The sequence below is a fragment of the Anopheles marshallii genome, chromosome 2 (assembly GCF_943734725.1).
Source record: "Anopheles marshallii chromosome 2, idAnoMarsDA_429_01, whole genome shotgun sequence".
In the NCBI taxonomy this organism is placed as follows: Eukaryota; Metazoa; Arthropoda; class Insecta; order Diptera; family Culicidae; genus Anopheles; species Anopheles marshallii.
Genome location: NC_071326.1, coordinates 894,707 through 909,859, shown reverse-complemented (window position 1 = coordinate 909,859; position 15,153 = coordinate 894,707). Strand labels below are relative to the sequence as shown.

The 15,153-nt window shown below is 44.4% G+C and overlaps 1 non-coding gene across 1 annotated transcript; it reads right to left on the bottom strand.

Moving 5' to 3' along the window:
- Nucleotides 1-14,438: 14,438 nt before the first annotated feature.
- Trnai-uau (transfer RNA isoleucine (anticodon UAU)) lies at nucleotides 14,439-14,544 on the bottom strand. Its single transcript has 2 exons — nucleotides 14,507-14,544; nucleotides 14,439-14,474 (listed from the first exon to the last, which is right to left on the bottom strand). It is a non-coding gene; the product is annotated as a tRNA-Ile (tRNA).
- Between the last annotated feature and the right edge of the window lie 609 nt (nucleotides 14,545-15,153).

Sequence of the window (15,153 nt, the reverse complement as noted above, 5' to 3'; positions counted from 1 at the left end):
TCGATTCCGCGCGCGCAGTCATTAGTCGATCCGGACTGGCCGATGCCCGGACCGTGCCATAAATATTTTCACCTTTTTATCAATCATCTTAATTATATACCAATAAATCTCTCCGCATTCTCGCTCCGCACGCACACACACATAGTCCGCGGTGGTATTCGGGACGCAGGCGAGTTCAATCGAGCGATCTGTCACGATGCGTTGCAAATGAGAAGCCCCCCCCCCCCCCTCCACCACCGCCCGTTTCGTACATGAGGCGACCGGACACGGCGTGATGGCGGACTGGGTAGAACAAAATAACACGAACCCCGCGAGGATGTGTCATGGTCATCGGTCATCTGACGATTTTTGCGACTCGCCCGCGACATATTCGAAGAAGTTTGCGAAGAAGGGAGACATAAATTTTCGATCATCACTCTCAGCGCGGATCGCCAGATCGCAGGCGGGATCCCGCACCATGGCGAACGAAAGTGAGCAGACGGATGAGCGACGGCCATACGAATTCTTTTCAGTTTCAATGGTTCTCTGTCCCGGGGGCACACTCGACCGTGAACGATGGGGTCGTCTCATGCCTGTCATGAGGTTGGGCTAAGTCCGGTGCTCTTGCGAAATGGATTTGACCAGACCGCCAGAGTTCGGTGGTGCTTAATCGCTTTTCCATCTCTGCCTTAGCCGAACCACGGTCACCAGTCCGGTGGGTAAGGATTTCCCCGGGCGATTGCTTTAATGCATCCGTGGCTGGATGGGAAAAGGATCCGGACCTTAGGAAAGGATTTTATGACGCTGTCGGTTTCGTCGCTTGTGACGGTTGTTCCGTTTGATCCTCGCTTCCCAGCGTGTGGTGCCGTTTTTTTTGTCGGCAGAACAACGAAAGAGAGAGATTTGTTTTACGATCATGTTCTTGTTTTCGCGTGTAGCGCGCAGTGTTGGACGCGAACGGGGGGGGGGGGGGGGGGGGGGGGGGGGAGTGAAACGGAGGTTTCAGGGACATTTCGCACGAACCGAACTCACGAGGGGGTTACGAACTGGGGTGTTTTACTGCGCTTTAAAAACTAGCTTCGAACCGAACGCGGGTTCCCAACATTTGGACTAGCATCCAGCGTAGGATGTTTCGCGGAAAACCGCATAAATCACTCATTTTGCCAGGTAACTTAAATTGAGGTGCAATGGAAAGAACCATTCCGGAGCAGAAAGTGATAATAAAGAATTTAAACATGCTCTTGTTCTGCCATTCGGTCTGTGAGCATTGTGAGCTAAACGATTCCATTTCGGTGTTCCCATCTAACGTGTTCTATTGAAAGTAAAGTCCAAACCTCCTGGCGGGGTCGGAGCTTTGGGGTCTTGTGGGCATCGACTAGACTGGATCGTTGAAGTTCGCCCGATCGATTACGGCCACCGTGTTGTACATGTTCTGTGACACTTCATAAGCAATAAAACAGACGAGCAACAGCAAATGGTATAACATTACCTGTCACTTGCATGTTTTCTTTAATGACACTCTTCATATGGGAGTTACTGTCGCAGCCAAAGACAGCTTTTGCGGTTGATTGCAGCTTGCAAAGTTGAAGTATATATTTCATTGGACTCAGTTGTGATCGCCCTGCGATTATTGACGATGGAATTGTAGTTTTTGAAGTTGAAGTTCCAACAGTTTATTTTACTGGACCTGGAACTTAGTTCTAACTCGAACTGAGATCATTCTTCATAAGCAAGTTTAGGTATTTTTAAGTTTGTAGTGAGATATCCAGTATTTCTCTGGTAGTTCTTTGCCTGAATATTACTTTAATTACTAGCTTGATGATACAAGTACGTTGGTTTCTAACTAAAGTAATGCTAAAGAACTCATATTCCTTTCTTAGCATAGTGCCACCAGCCGTAGCTATCGTGCCGTATTGTACAACGCTAGTGCAAAGAATGCATTAAGAAAGACGAGTTGCAGAAAAATCGATGCGCATGGGTAGACGCTTGGCCTTTTTTCCTTACTGACTTTTTTACATCCACGTTCAGCAATTTCTTGAGCTATGTCATAATCGTTTCGCCTCAATTCTAGACTAGCGCATGATAAAAATGTACCGGCCAGTAGAAAAAGTCCAACGAGCTCTGGCCAACGACCTTATATCATGGCACCGTTTGCAAACTGATCGTTATACTTCACTTCGTGTAGCCTTTGTTATCAAGGATGATGCATTGTGCGTATCCAAGAATGCAATCGGTCCAGCCAGCGTTTGTTATTGAAACATGTTCAAAAGCGTTCTTCTCTGGTCTCCTCCTCCCCTCGTACGGCGTCTGTACAAAAAAATTTTTACAACGAATGCATATTAGTACATTGTTATTGCTTGCGTCGCTGGCACGAGTTCTACGCAGTAACGCACAAACGTAACATGACCGAACACGTGCGTTGCATCGCGCTTGTTCTCTTTTTTCCACTGTTCTACCAAAAATACCACCATTGATCACCACCCGATACATACAGCAGCTGCATGCATGTGTGCCGATTACGCATTTACACACGGTAATTAAATAGGGAGAGGGGTTTTTTTTTCGTACGAAGGCCACTTCTTGGTCAAACGATATGTGTGTCCCGAACAATTTACGGTGGATGATTATTGTTCCATTGCTCATCATGGGCGAGATAGTAGACACGCTTGTTTTTTTTTGCTATCTTTCTGGAATAGATTTTCCTTGACCGCGGTCTCATCTTTGTCGTCAAACTACAGCAGTGTGTAAACTCTTATTACATAATGTTTTTTGGTTGATTTGGTTTTAAACTTCTGGTTGTAATCTTTGTCGAAATTTCAAAAGAAACATGAGTGGGTAAGCAAGTCTGAGAAGCAAAATGCTCGACGAGGTTGAAATTCACGTTATCCACGTAGAGTCATGGACATGATATGTCGGCCTGACTATCAGACAATGGATGGTCATTATCTAACGTGATAAAAAGTCTGTTGAGGCAGGCCAGGATTGATAAAGGTCAAGATTATTGAGGTGATTGAAATGTTTAATTGTGTTGTTGGTTTCACTAACGGTAGTAATTGATCAGTAGACAACAGCAATTGCATCATATAACACGTTTCGGCAACCAATCAAGCAGTTAAGAAAAGTTTAAACTTTTGTGAGAATGAAAATGTGGAAAACGGAATAATCCACACATACACTTTACACGGACACACCAGGGATGGTTTTCCATTAATGGTCATTATCCATCTACATGTGTAAGATACGTTAAAGTTGACAATCCATGAGCATCGCTACTATTTACTTTTTCTCTTTGCCTTTTATTTTCATAAACTCCGATCGTTTTGCGGGACGTCGTGGGTATTTGAGCAAAAGGTGTCTTTGCACGTGAACCTCCCAGACCGGATGAATAAATATTCATGAAGTGTAAATGGTCTAGAAACGAAAGACTTGATTGTGTCGAACCGGAGAACGCGTTACGCGAGACAACCCGCCGCAAGCCACTGGTTTGCCTGTTCCGTTTCCACGGCAAACTTCCGTCACGGTGTGTCCCGCCGACGGTAACAACGACGACAGTGGTGGAAAAGCCGTGAACGGATCGCTCATTCTTTATCCGCCTCCTGCTAACACGGGGAAACAAGGGACCCGAAGAGACAAAATTGGCTTAATAAATTTTATGATAACGAATAAATATATTCCCTATTGTCGGTCGGTGCACCCTACTATCCGGTCAGGGCTGTCACGTATAAATATCTTGATGACGACGACGACGACGACGACACCGGAAAGGTTAAGACAAACATTAAGGAGGACGAACTTCTCACCGTGCTGGAAATGGGGAAATAAAGTTCTCGTTCTCGTTTCGGTAAAGCTACTTTTGCTCTTACGCTTTGCGCCTTTGAAAATATGGTTGGAATTGGGTGCGCCATATTTTCTATGATGATTTATTACTATACACAAAGGTGCAAGAAGTCTTAGCACTACTCCACGGCACTTTTGATTGATTAAAATTTAGAGAGTTGACAAAGATACGCTTTCGCAGCTTTATTTATTGTGTTTATTTAATTTTAAAAGTCAGACTACGAGACAGAAACCGAGCCGTGGATAAGGGGAGGCGCAAATCTACTCCTGGGGTTCAAGCAGCATGAACATCACACATCAAATGCTCAGTGTACGGGGTCTGTACGTGAAGCGCACCAATAAAAAACATACAATTTAAGTAAACCAATGCTAGTCGACATTATGTGCGCTAATGCAGTTGCACACAATATGCGATAGCGTAAACGGCAGCGAAAGAAGCGAAAGAAACACAGGCGAACGATAACACTGTGGCGGTGTGTGCGGATAGTGAAACAAGAAAGCAACACGGCAAAACAAAACAAAAAAAAGGCAAATAGCAAGTGCAGAAGTGCATTAAAACGTGCATGATGCGTGCATTGCGCCTGGCTGGGCGAATGCCTGACAATGTCGGAGACGCATCATCGCCATCATAATCACAATCAGAGAAAAAGACGTGTCGAACGCAAAACCAAACGAGCGTCACGAGACGGAGAGCGTCGAGCGAAACGCAACAAGTGAACGTTATTAAGCGGCAGCTGCTGCAGCTAAAGCTCTGCTGGCTGGTTGGCGGTACGCTTCAAATCATAGTCGCAGTGCCCAACTGTGGATGCGCGTATATGATTTGCATAGATAATTTCACGCAATTTTAGAATGGCTTACGCGCGCTGGACGGGTGGGACAATTCCAAGATGGCAGGCACTGTATCTTGGCGGGCTGCTCATTGAACGCGTATTTCAAATTAAGTGATGGGTCATTGAGAGAGAGAGCGAGCGAGCGATTGTGGGCGCGTGGTTCGGAGGGTGGTGGAGAAAAGTCTACGCAGGGGAGGTGCAGATTTTGTGGGTTGATAACTGCACCAGCTTTTCACTGCTAATGCAATACATCATCGGACAATCGCATCTGTGAATAAATAAAATGTTCATTCACCAAACCTTCGGTGTGTGGTTGGTGCTAGAACCCCAGCAATGTCAACGATTAAAAGTAATACTACATTACGGCAACGTTGAAGCGGTGGACAGTCGCGTGGAAGGAACTCTTCCTCAATTTCTGTCTACTGTCTCCTGTCGACCCGGGACGGTGAATAACCCATCGGCCGTTGACGATTTCTCTAAAGTGTTCGCATTTAATCAGCTCATTAGTTATGTGCGGACTCAGTGACGCTCATAATGCCGCTCATTACTCGATTCCCGCGTACGCGTTCATGTTGATATGTTTGATTGTAGACCTGAAGGCTTTCAAGGCTTTAGGGCGAAACCGTTTGCCGGAGTGGTTTAAGGGTGGTTTACTTCTTTCCCCGCACCCCAAGAAGACGGTGTTTCATGTTTTCGGTGACGACTCGAGCGTGTCACGGTCTCGTCTCATGCACCTGTGTGCGTGGTCACTTGCCAGGTGCCTTCTCCGACAACGCAAAACGTCATCGGGATCCACTTTCCTTTCGTCTTGGTTCTGTACTTGGCCGATGCTACTAGCTCAACCATAGAGATCATCACCACGGTGCTTCTAGGTGCAGTTCGCTGGTGCGATGCAGCAGCAGCAGTAGCAGTGGCTTTCTCGTAACGTTTTTAGTTGGTTTTCAATATTTATGATGCCGGAAGGGAGCAGTGCAGGTTTGCTTAGGAACAATGAACCACCGGCATGTCAATTGTCATCAGGTGAAAGCATAACGAATGTTAGCCTCGTCTGGTCTGTCCGGTACAAGACATCGCTGTTACTCTCCATATTTCTTTCAACTTGCAGCACAATTCATATATTCATCTGTCCGAGAGCTAGAACTCAAACAAACGCAATGAAACAAATCAAGCTGCCCAACCGGACTGGTCGATTTTGTTCAGTAAGAAGTTTAACTGTTAACAGATCGACGCAACCACACAAGCACACATTTGGCGGAATAAACAACGATGCGCGAGGCAGTGCCTTGACGAGTGGCGTAGATGTAACGACAGATCGGCTATGCTGTTTTGTACCTTTCAGCATTCTAATCGAAACATTTCTGGATCACAAGATGAAAGGATCGTTAAACGTCAGCTTAATGATGTGTAATTGAAAACAATATTTTCTCGTTTTTCGATTGGATGACGCACACCAGCACACATCGCGCCACACATACACTCGCAGTCTGCCGTGCGCTTGGAGAGATCTCACGCTAGAAGGAACATGTTGGAGGTACATTAAATTAAAGCACCATCGCATATGGATAGATCGAAATTGGGGAGCTGTCTCGCACGTGTAATAAAGGGTTCTGGTGTGGGGTGTGGACAGAGGGCGCAGGGTACACGTTACGTACGCGCCTTGCTTACATGCCACTCCGCAGATGCTCGTAGGTGATGGAAAAGACCACAGCCAGAAAGGTAGACACACACTGGACTTTGTGTGATAGAGATCGCGTTGAGTTTTACTTCGCTCATTACCTAATGCTTTTGCGGTGATTTTGGGGGATGATGTTTTGTGCGGGTTGCGTCGAAGCATCTAAAAACCGGCGCGCATCGTCTGATCTGTTTTAAACATTCTCTCGGGAATAGCGGGACGAGCGCTATTTTTAAAGTATGTTTATTTTACCCGAAATATTTACCTGCGATGATTGTTACGTTCTTGACTATCGCGCCGTGCACACAAGACACCACGGTGAGAATGTCTCGGGTGCGTCACAGTACCACGCATCAACCCACCGAAGGACTTGCGAATACCGATCCGTTTTCTTCCTACCATTTGAGGCTCTTTTCCTGGCGTGTGTGTTTAATGTCAATAATTTCCCAGAAGTTTCGGTTTGTTAATGTTAAAATGTTAAAATTCAGCTATTATTTAATTTCACCAGAGTGATCAAATCCTGGACGTGGGTCGTTAATGTTTCGTGTTTTGTAATCGATTCTATCGGTGTTATTTATCTCTCATACGGTCTGATATGAGCAGCTAACAACACAGGGCCTTACAAATAGAGCATTATTACGATAAAACTCATAATAAGTTATTGGTTGTTAAGTTTGGCTTTGTTTAAATTAATAAGTATTACTCTACCAACAGTACAGTGATGAATATCCAAACATTTACCTAGAACAGTTTGAGCATGTTTTCTACGCTCCATTCCAGTGCGATGCATGAATGCAACCGCATCAGAAGTGGAACCAAAAAGGCCACATCACACAGACGCGGATCTCGATTTGTTGCGGGCAGCGCGGGTAGCAGCCCGGGTAATGGTCATCAATGCACTCAAGAAAATGCACTTTGTGGACTCATGTGGCTAGTCATTAAAAACCAGGTCTACTTCATATGGATAACTTCTTTACTATCATTGGTTTTACCCCCTTTCTTTTGCGGCTGTCCGTTCCACAACAAGATATCTTGCATTTCATACATGTTTCGTCCAACGGTTCCCGTTTTCTTCACAGTTGAACGCGACACGAACGAGCGTGAAACGCTTAAGCGCATGATGATGGGTCCATGCTTCCATGTCGCGATTTCCTTTTTCCCGGCAAAGCCACCCGATATGGTAGATCACACCAGAAAATTCTTTTCTCTCCACGTGTGGAGCGTACGTGGCAGTAGGAAGAAGATCTTTCAGTTACAAGCATTGCGCGATAATTGACGATCGTTCGTTCCGGCCTGGCGGTGGCATCGACAGCCCTTTAGTGTTTTTTTTTTGTTCCTTCATGTTCCTTCACCTGTAAGGGCTGGAAAATTGAAACGCCTATCCGGTGCACCTTGTTATAGTGGCATGTTGTGGGCATGCCCTAAGGAACATGCTCAGTTTCAGTTAAATGTGGTAGAAAATCATTCGCTCGGTGCGATATGCTTCAACCTGCTTGCCGATAAATGCGATTGCAGTAGAACGGGCTGTACGAATGTACCAGCTGCACCAAATACCAGAAGCGATAGAAGTCGGATCGCTTGCAATAAGAAACTGGTTTGGTGCGTAGACACTGCAACACTGACTACTGAAAGTGTCCTCAAATGCCATGTTCTTGATCTGATAACATTTCCATAGCGCTCCATGTAGCCCGGGAATAGAAACATCATAATTATATGTATTCTCTTCGTTTTTTTACATCTTTGTTGCAATAAAAACAACTAAACTACGATCGGAACATCCGTTCGGTATATGATTGAATTCATTTTTCTGGCACGTTTATAATCAACCTCGGAAATGTTGATTTCCCGCTTAATAAACGACGGTTTGTTTCTCGCAACACAACAAAAAGAAAATCAAATTTATAACCGAACTATAATCCGCATAAAATACCTCATCATCAAACCATCAGTTCGGAGGATTCTGTACAACCGTCATTTGTAGCCTTTTACATGTCGGTGCTGCAAGTGACTTGTTTAATCAAATTTTCATTGCAAAAGGTACCGGTGCAAAAACATGAATCCCACATGTTACGGAGCAAAACACACATATCAGATGAAAAATACACACATCACGTAAAAAAGAAACCTGTAGCAAATGAGAACGTACGCGCGGTCAATGGTGCGATTGCATGACGAGCAAGGGACAGAGAGAGAGAGAGAGAGAGAGAGAAAGAGAAAGAGAGAAAGAGACCAAAAAAAGTGTGCAAAGAACGAAAAAGATAAAAAAAAACATAACAAGAACGAATGAAACACAAATCATTCCCGCCGTATGAAAAGGACCTGGAAAATGAAGCGTAACGATCAAGCTATCATATCCTCGGGGAAGTCGGGAAACTCTTACAATTTTTTTAATTTCCCCACCACCAAGGGTTGAACTGGTGTTGCCAGATCTGTTCTTATGCGGGTTTTGCGAGTGGGACGCATACGCAGGACATCCATTAGAGACACATTTTCACTCACACCCCCTACGGACGGAATACAACAAAACGTCAAACGTGCAAACGATACGCGCTATTCGAAATCATTGGCACGTGTGCGATTGTATTTTTATTATTGTTATTTATTTTGGGCTTCCGGGCTAGTTCCGGAGCTCCTGTTTACGTTGTTTTCCTTTTTTTTCCTTTCGTTTTCCCAACCGCAGCTCGCGTAACAACAATCATGTTTGGAAGGGAGCAAAAAAATAAACAACTAGGTCAATTTTGATGAGGAAGCTCATGGAAATAGCTTTTGTTTTTTTCATGTGTTTTTTTTTTATTTTTACAAAGCTAATGAGTTATTAATCGTACGTTTTAGAATTGTTATATTAAAAAAAAGAATTCTGTTTTATTTACATATGATTACGTGAGGTTTGACTTCTTCTTTATTCTTTTATTATCGTGGTAGTGTTCAGAAAAGAAAGTGTTGGCATGTTTGTATTCTTCAACATCTGAGATTTGACAGTTTTTGGTACAGGAATGATAATCTTTAACAACTCACATATCGTAATAAAGTTGTATCGTTAAAGTTTGCCTCTAAGTCATGTTTTTTACTTTGGCATGTTTGGTGTTGTAGCCAGAGACTCACATCGAAGTCTGCCATCGTTGGGTTGAATTCCACTGGCGACATTTCAAAGCATGTATACAAGAAACTCATAAAAGACTAAAAAGGTAAAAAAATGTTTGCTTCAGCGCTTAGCTTAATTAGTCTATTTTGAAAAATTCTTTATATGAATCTTCCGTAAGGAATTGTTGAAATCATGATTTAATGAATCCACATGAGTTGGGAATCGTATCATAATCACTCGTCTTCGCCATACATTTTCACACATTTGTTATTTTAACTAACAAAATGTTCTAATGTTGTGCTAATGCAAACAAACCACTGTCCAAAATATGTGCATTATTGACAATTATGTATATAATCATCTTCGGTAACTTCATTTTCAGATTAATTTGATCATCTCTTCAAAGAAGCCTGCTAATAGTTAACGACGCTAAAAAAACAAAGCGCATGTCGACGAACTGCGACCACCGAACAAATTCTCAAACGCCACTCATTACAACGCATACGACAAAACAAAAGCAGTGCCGTGTAAGTATTGTCCGAGGGAAAAGCCATGCCGGGGATGGGCTTAACGGCTCGATGATTCAAACTGTCGAAGCCCTCTATATAGTAAACAATAGCAAAAGCTTAAAGAAACATCAAAGGCGTATCGTACAGCCGGCTCAAAGGCGTAAGCAGCCCATGCACATGCGCAAGCCAGCGACGCCATCGCGCATTAAGTGGTGACGTGCAGACGATGATTGACTAGAAAATGTGGGTAAAAAATGTGTAGCAATATAATTTGTGATACGCGTGACTGAAACGGGCAGGCGGGTTGTATATCGCTGCGGACGCGAGTACTCCCCTCGGTGCGAGTCTTGTCAGAGATGGAGCGTCATCGTTATTCGTCACTGGCTCAAATCACTGGGACGGGCTAATTGCACGAAACCCTTTACACATCGGGGCATGCAATTTCACTTCAAACTATTTTCACGAACGAACTGACTACTGTTTATGAGACGAATTCGGAGCTATTTCATATGGTCACAAGGTGGGCTGGCACGTCACCGACAGAAGCAACAATCACAACAATCCAATCCAGGACTAGGACTCGGCGAAAGCTCAACAATAACGGGCGCCTTCGACTTTTGTTAAGAATTGTTAATGTGCATAGCTTCCGTAGCTCATTTGCTGCCTTTTTATAACAAAATTTTCCAACACCACGCAACGAAACCTGCGATGAATTAAATGAATTAATATCATAAGCCGATGCGCGCGGGTGTTCAATTGACAAGTGCGGGAAAATGTTGCCTGTGTTAGGAAAAAGCATACCCTTCTGCTGTTGACGCAATGAAAGCGCCACGATTTCGCGACACGGTGCAGCAACGATGGCATAACCCGGCAAGACGCGCGCCCGGGTACATCGTTTTCTCTGCCCTGGTCCAACGCGCATAAAAATGTGCATCGGGCCACGTATTCGGTTGCGTTGCAGTTTAGTTCCCATGTTTCTTCTCCGCACCGGCAAACTAAAAAAAAAAAGTAAAACCCGATGTTAATTCTTTCACTCATGCACTCGTTTGCGCACCTTCGCAATTTATCAAACACATTTGCCGTTTTGGAAAGTGTCGACACACGTAGCCCTTGCCCGCACGCCGTACTGCTGCCTACAGGTGCGGTCTGCCAACTTTAGCTTTATTTTTTCACTTTTTGTTGTTGTTTCAGTTAGCTCTAGCCCGGCACGATACAGAAGAAGGGGGCTTTCTGATATTATTCGCCAATTTATCGCCCAATCTTCATCGCGTTATCGTCGCGAATCGCACCTCCGAAGTGCGTCGAACCTGGGTGATGGCTGCCTTTCGGTGCTGGCCTACCGCGGCATTAGTACACGCTGGTTTGGACTGTTCGTTGCGCATCGTGGTGTAGCACACTTCTCACCGTGATGGCCGCGGCAAGCATTCCTGCTCTGTTTGTCATTACATTGCCGTTGCGGCCGCATGGGTGGTGGCATTTTATGGAAGACTGCACCCCGATGGTGTCACGCTTCGAATGTCTCGGCTCGTCACATCCCTTTGGTTTGGTGACTTTTTCGCCTATACGCCGCGAGGATTAAGTGTGGTACGGGCGAACAATAATAACAATAATAACACAGCACCAGGCATTAACACAGTCATCTTCTTATGCATAATTCATTGAAAAAGTCACAAAACTGTTCCCAAATTGCCATGCGTAGCTTCTAGCTGGCGAAGAAGACAGCCTACATCCGTGTTGTGCGATCATGACTGTGACTGTGAGGGTACTACATATAAGTTATGCTTCTCGCACATATTTTTTCCTGATCTTACAATGTCATCCGGTCAGCAACAACAGCCCCAATTATTGGGTTTTTAGTACTGACGTAAGATTTTTAGAACAAGTTGCAGTTTCCATTTCAGTATGATTATTCCCCAGAGGACATCATGATCAGTAACGATGCACAGAAATGTTGTTTCCTGCCATCAGGATGTAATTATTAGGTTTTTAGTACAAACGCTGGGATTTTTAGAACAAGTTATAATTTACGGTACAGTACAGGCCATTCTAAAGAGGACATTATGGTTGGTCAAAATTAATTAAAAAGAAACTTGTAGACATCAGATAATTTATGTGTTATATATTCAACCACCATCTTGTGTAGAAATATTCTACGTCCTCGATCCTTGTTTTCCAATGATAGTCCAAATAACCGCAATACAACTGTGAATGTTAAGTGATGTTCATTAAAAAAATTACCCGCATTTCGTTGCCCGGACGGTCCATCTTCTGCTCAATCGGAAGTCTATCACCTGAAGCTCTGTGTGTGTGTGTGTGTGTCGATGAGCGGAAATTTCTTAATTGATCAAATTCAACTTATCTCGCGATATTACCGATTGGCCCTGATCGCCTACGGGTAATTGCTGTTGCTGGATGGTTGTTGTTGTTTTTTCTCTTCTTCGTTTTACTTTTCGCAACTGGTTTCCACCTGTGAGTAAGCCTTTGGAAGTGCGATGTGTAGGAGTTCTGGGATGGCGGATTAACGTCGTAAAGTGAGTACTATAATTGTGGGAACACCACTGACCAGACAGTGTTCCGATAGCGGAAGATATCCGCTTATTTCCTACCTATTGCATTTTTGAACCATCCAGCCAACGCTGCCTTTACCCATTGACGGCGCCCGTGAGCCGGAAAAACCGATCAAAATTTTCTATTCATTTGTGATGTGTTCAGAACTAGGCAACAGGGAAGGGTGAAGCTTTTTGATGATACAAACAACCAACAAAAAAAAAGAGACGAGGATATTGAACTTATGATGATGATTCATAGAGAAAGAAATTGCAAACTTTCAATCGCAACAGCAGCAGCAACAAGTCATTCAACTCGTAAAACCCGTAGTCTCGTCACTTTCATCCTTCCTTGGAAAAGAGCAGCATTTACACGTAGCGTAGTGCCGGCTCTTCTTCTGCCATTCCCACACTGAACCCGGCCTGAAGATAAGCAAAAGTATCAAAGAACAATCACACACTGCTACACATTTGAACGCATCCACTGATCGGCATGCAACGCCCCCATCCCCAAAGGGTGGCCTTTGATTGCAGTCACTTTCGATTAGAGTCGCAGCATCATGGTTCGCAGATACGCTTAGCGTTGCACCGAGGTAAGCGTGCGTCTTGCACAACGTATCTAATTGTGGGAGTTGGAAAATCCGTGGCACACACACATGATGAGGCGTTAAAAAGTAGCTAAAAATTCCAATGCTGCCATCATCCTCTGCTCGCCCGCTCGCTGGATGACGATAATAATACAACACTCACGCACGCATTAAATGCAGTTCGTTTACCGTGATAGTTGAGTGTGAGGTGGCGGGAGTGTTGTTTTGCGACTGACACTACGTCATCTTTGCCCTTTGTGCGTCGTGAAAATGGTTTATAGTGCAGTAGACGCTTATTACCAGAGTTTGTTAGCCTTTTTCTTCATGCATAATGTCGCAATATCGACTCTTTTTTTGTGTCTGAAAACTCGTTTTCTTTTATTGTGTTATAAAAAAAAATGTGTTTGCACCTTTATTGTACATAATCGATGAATTATGGACAGTTATCTCAAGAAGCTACAAAAAATGTTAGGGTTTTTGCGAGATATTTTTCGTTTGGATGAAATATTTGTGTGTCTATTGTGGAAATCTATCCAGTTCGTCGTCCTACGTACAGACGCATTGATTACTATCCATTTCATTTTATCCAAAAAGGCGTAACAAAATTTCCAATCTTTCCGGCAAATACCACCGACATATCCCATTCAGCGTGCGCCAATGAAAGGCTTCCGACGACGCGCAACTATCGTGACATCCATAGGTAATCACAGCGGCCTTTGTGCGGACTGTTTAATAGTTCCTTCTTGTCGTTCGGTGTCTTGACGGTGCTCTGCCTCCTCCACCACAGACTTGGCCAGTTGAAGAATGTCTTGAGATTTTCCGGTTGGAAGGTACAAATGAATTCAACGCTGCCACTACTGTCTCGAATGTTGCTGTATGGTGGATCCGTGAAGACGTACCAGGTGACGTCGCATTTACATACAATGCCAACAATTGTCAGCGTCAAGCGCCATTTCGGTCCCATGTGTTCTGCTCCAACGACCCCGGGACGCAACGATTAACCCCCGGAACCCGTCATCGACCTCTTGGTGTTAATATGGGGCTTGGGAGACACATCCCGCAAGGAAAGCGTCGATGACATCGACCTTGGCAAGTGAGATTTTCTGAATTAGAGTGTTTGTTTTTCTCCCTATTTTTGTAGTTATTTGAGGGAAGATAAAGATGTTGTAAAGCTATATAAAATCACACATTTAAGAACAGTACAATTGGTTAGCTGTATTCGGCGTAGAACAATGTTCTACCATAGTCGAAATTGTTTGTTTTTTCCCTCTGTGCGTACATGAACACTCGCTCATGCAAGTGTTCTGTTGGTTCTGCAGCGTAGCAGGCTGATGGCACATGATGGAAAAACGAGTAGTAAAAAAGTCTCCCGCGAGCAGGCGACGCCCGAGCGCGCTGCTCCAGGTGAGGCTCGAACTCACAACCACGGCATCGCTCATAGCCAAGCAACAACGATTACTGTCTTATAAGTACCGTGCGCTAACCAATTGCGCCACTGGAGCAGATGCTAGCCCTCTCGCTAAGAGCTCATCTGCTTCGGACGGGCACTCTCGCGGACTCTCGTAACACGTACCGTTGCAAGCATGTCGCTGCCTAGCTGTCGAAGCGTTGCCTGCTTGCACACACATTCACCAACCGGTTTTCAAGCGTGTACGCGGTACTACATCAAGCGTCTGCGCGTCACTCGGAAGAGCGCGAGAGTGAGAGCGGGAGAGCGCGCGCGCTGCGAGAGAATGCACGAGAGCGAAGCGTTTGTAATAAAGGAACGTGTAAAAATAGCTGAGACTGAATCACACCGCTGTCAACATGGGATAATGTGTTGGCCCTAGCTGGTGGAATAACATTCGAATTTTATTGCACGAAAAAATGTTTATACCGTGCAACAGACAGCAAAACACACGGTTGACAAATTGCTTCTGCCGGGTATTACTAGTAGAGCAAACTTTGCATGGATTTATGCATAGGCAATATTATTACAACACGGGATACAAACTCTCAGCAGCGATAAGTAGTGTCTCATTGTCGAAGAAGACCGGCTGCTTCCGTTGAAACTGCAAATCATCATAAGCGCAATCGATTGATCCCAAAAAAAGGCTAGTCTAATACAATTT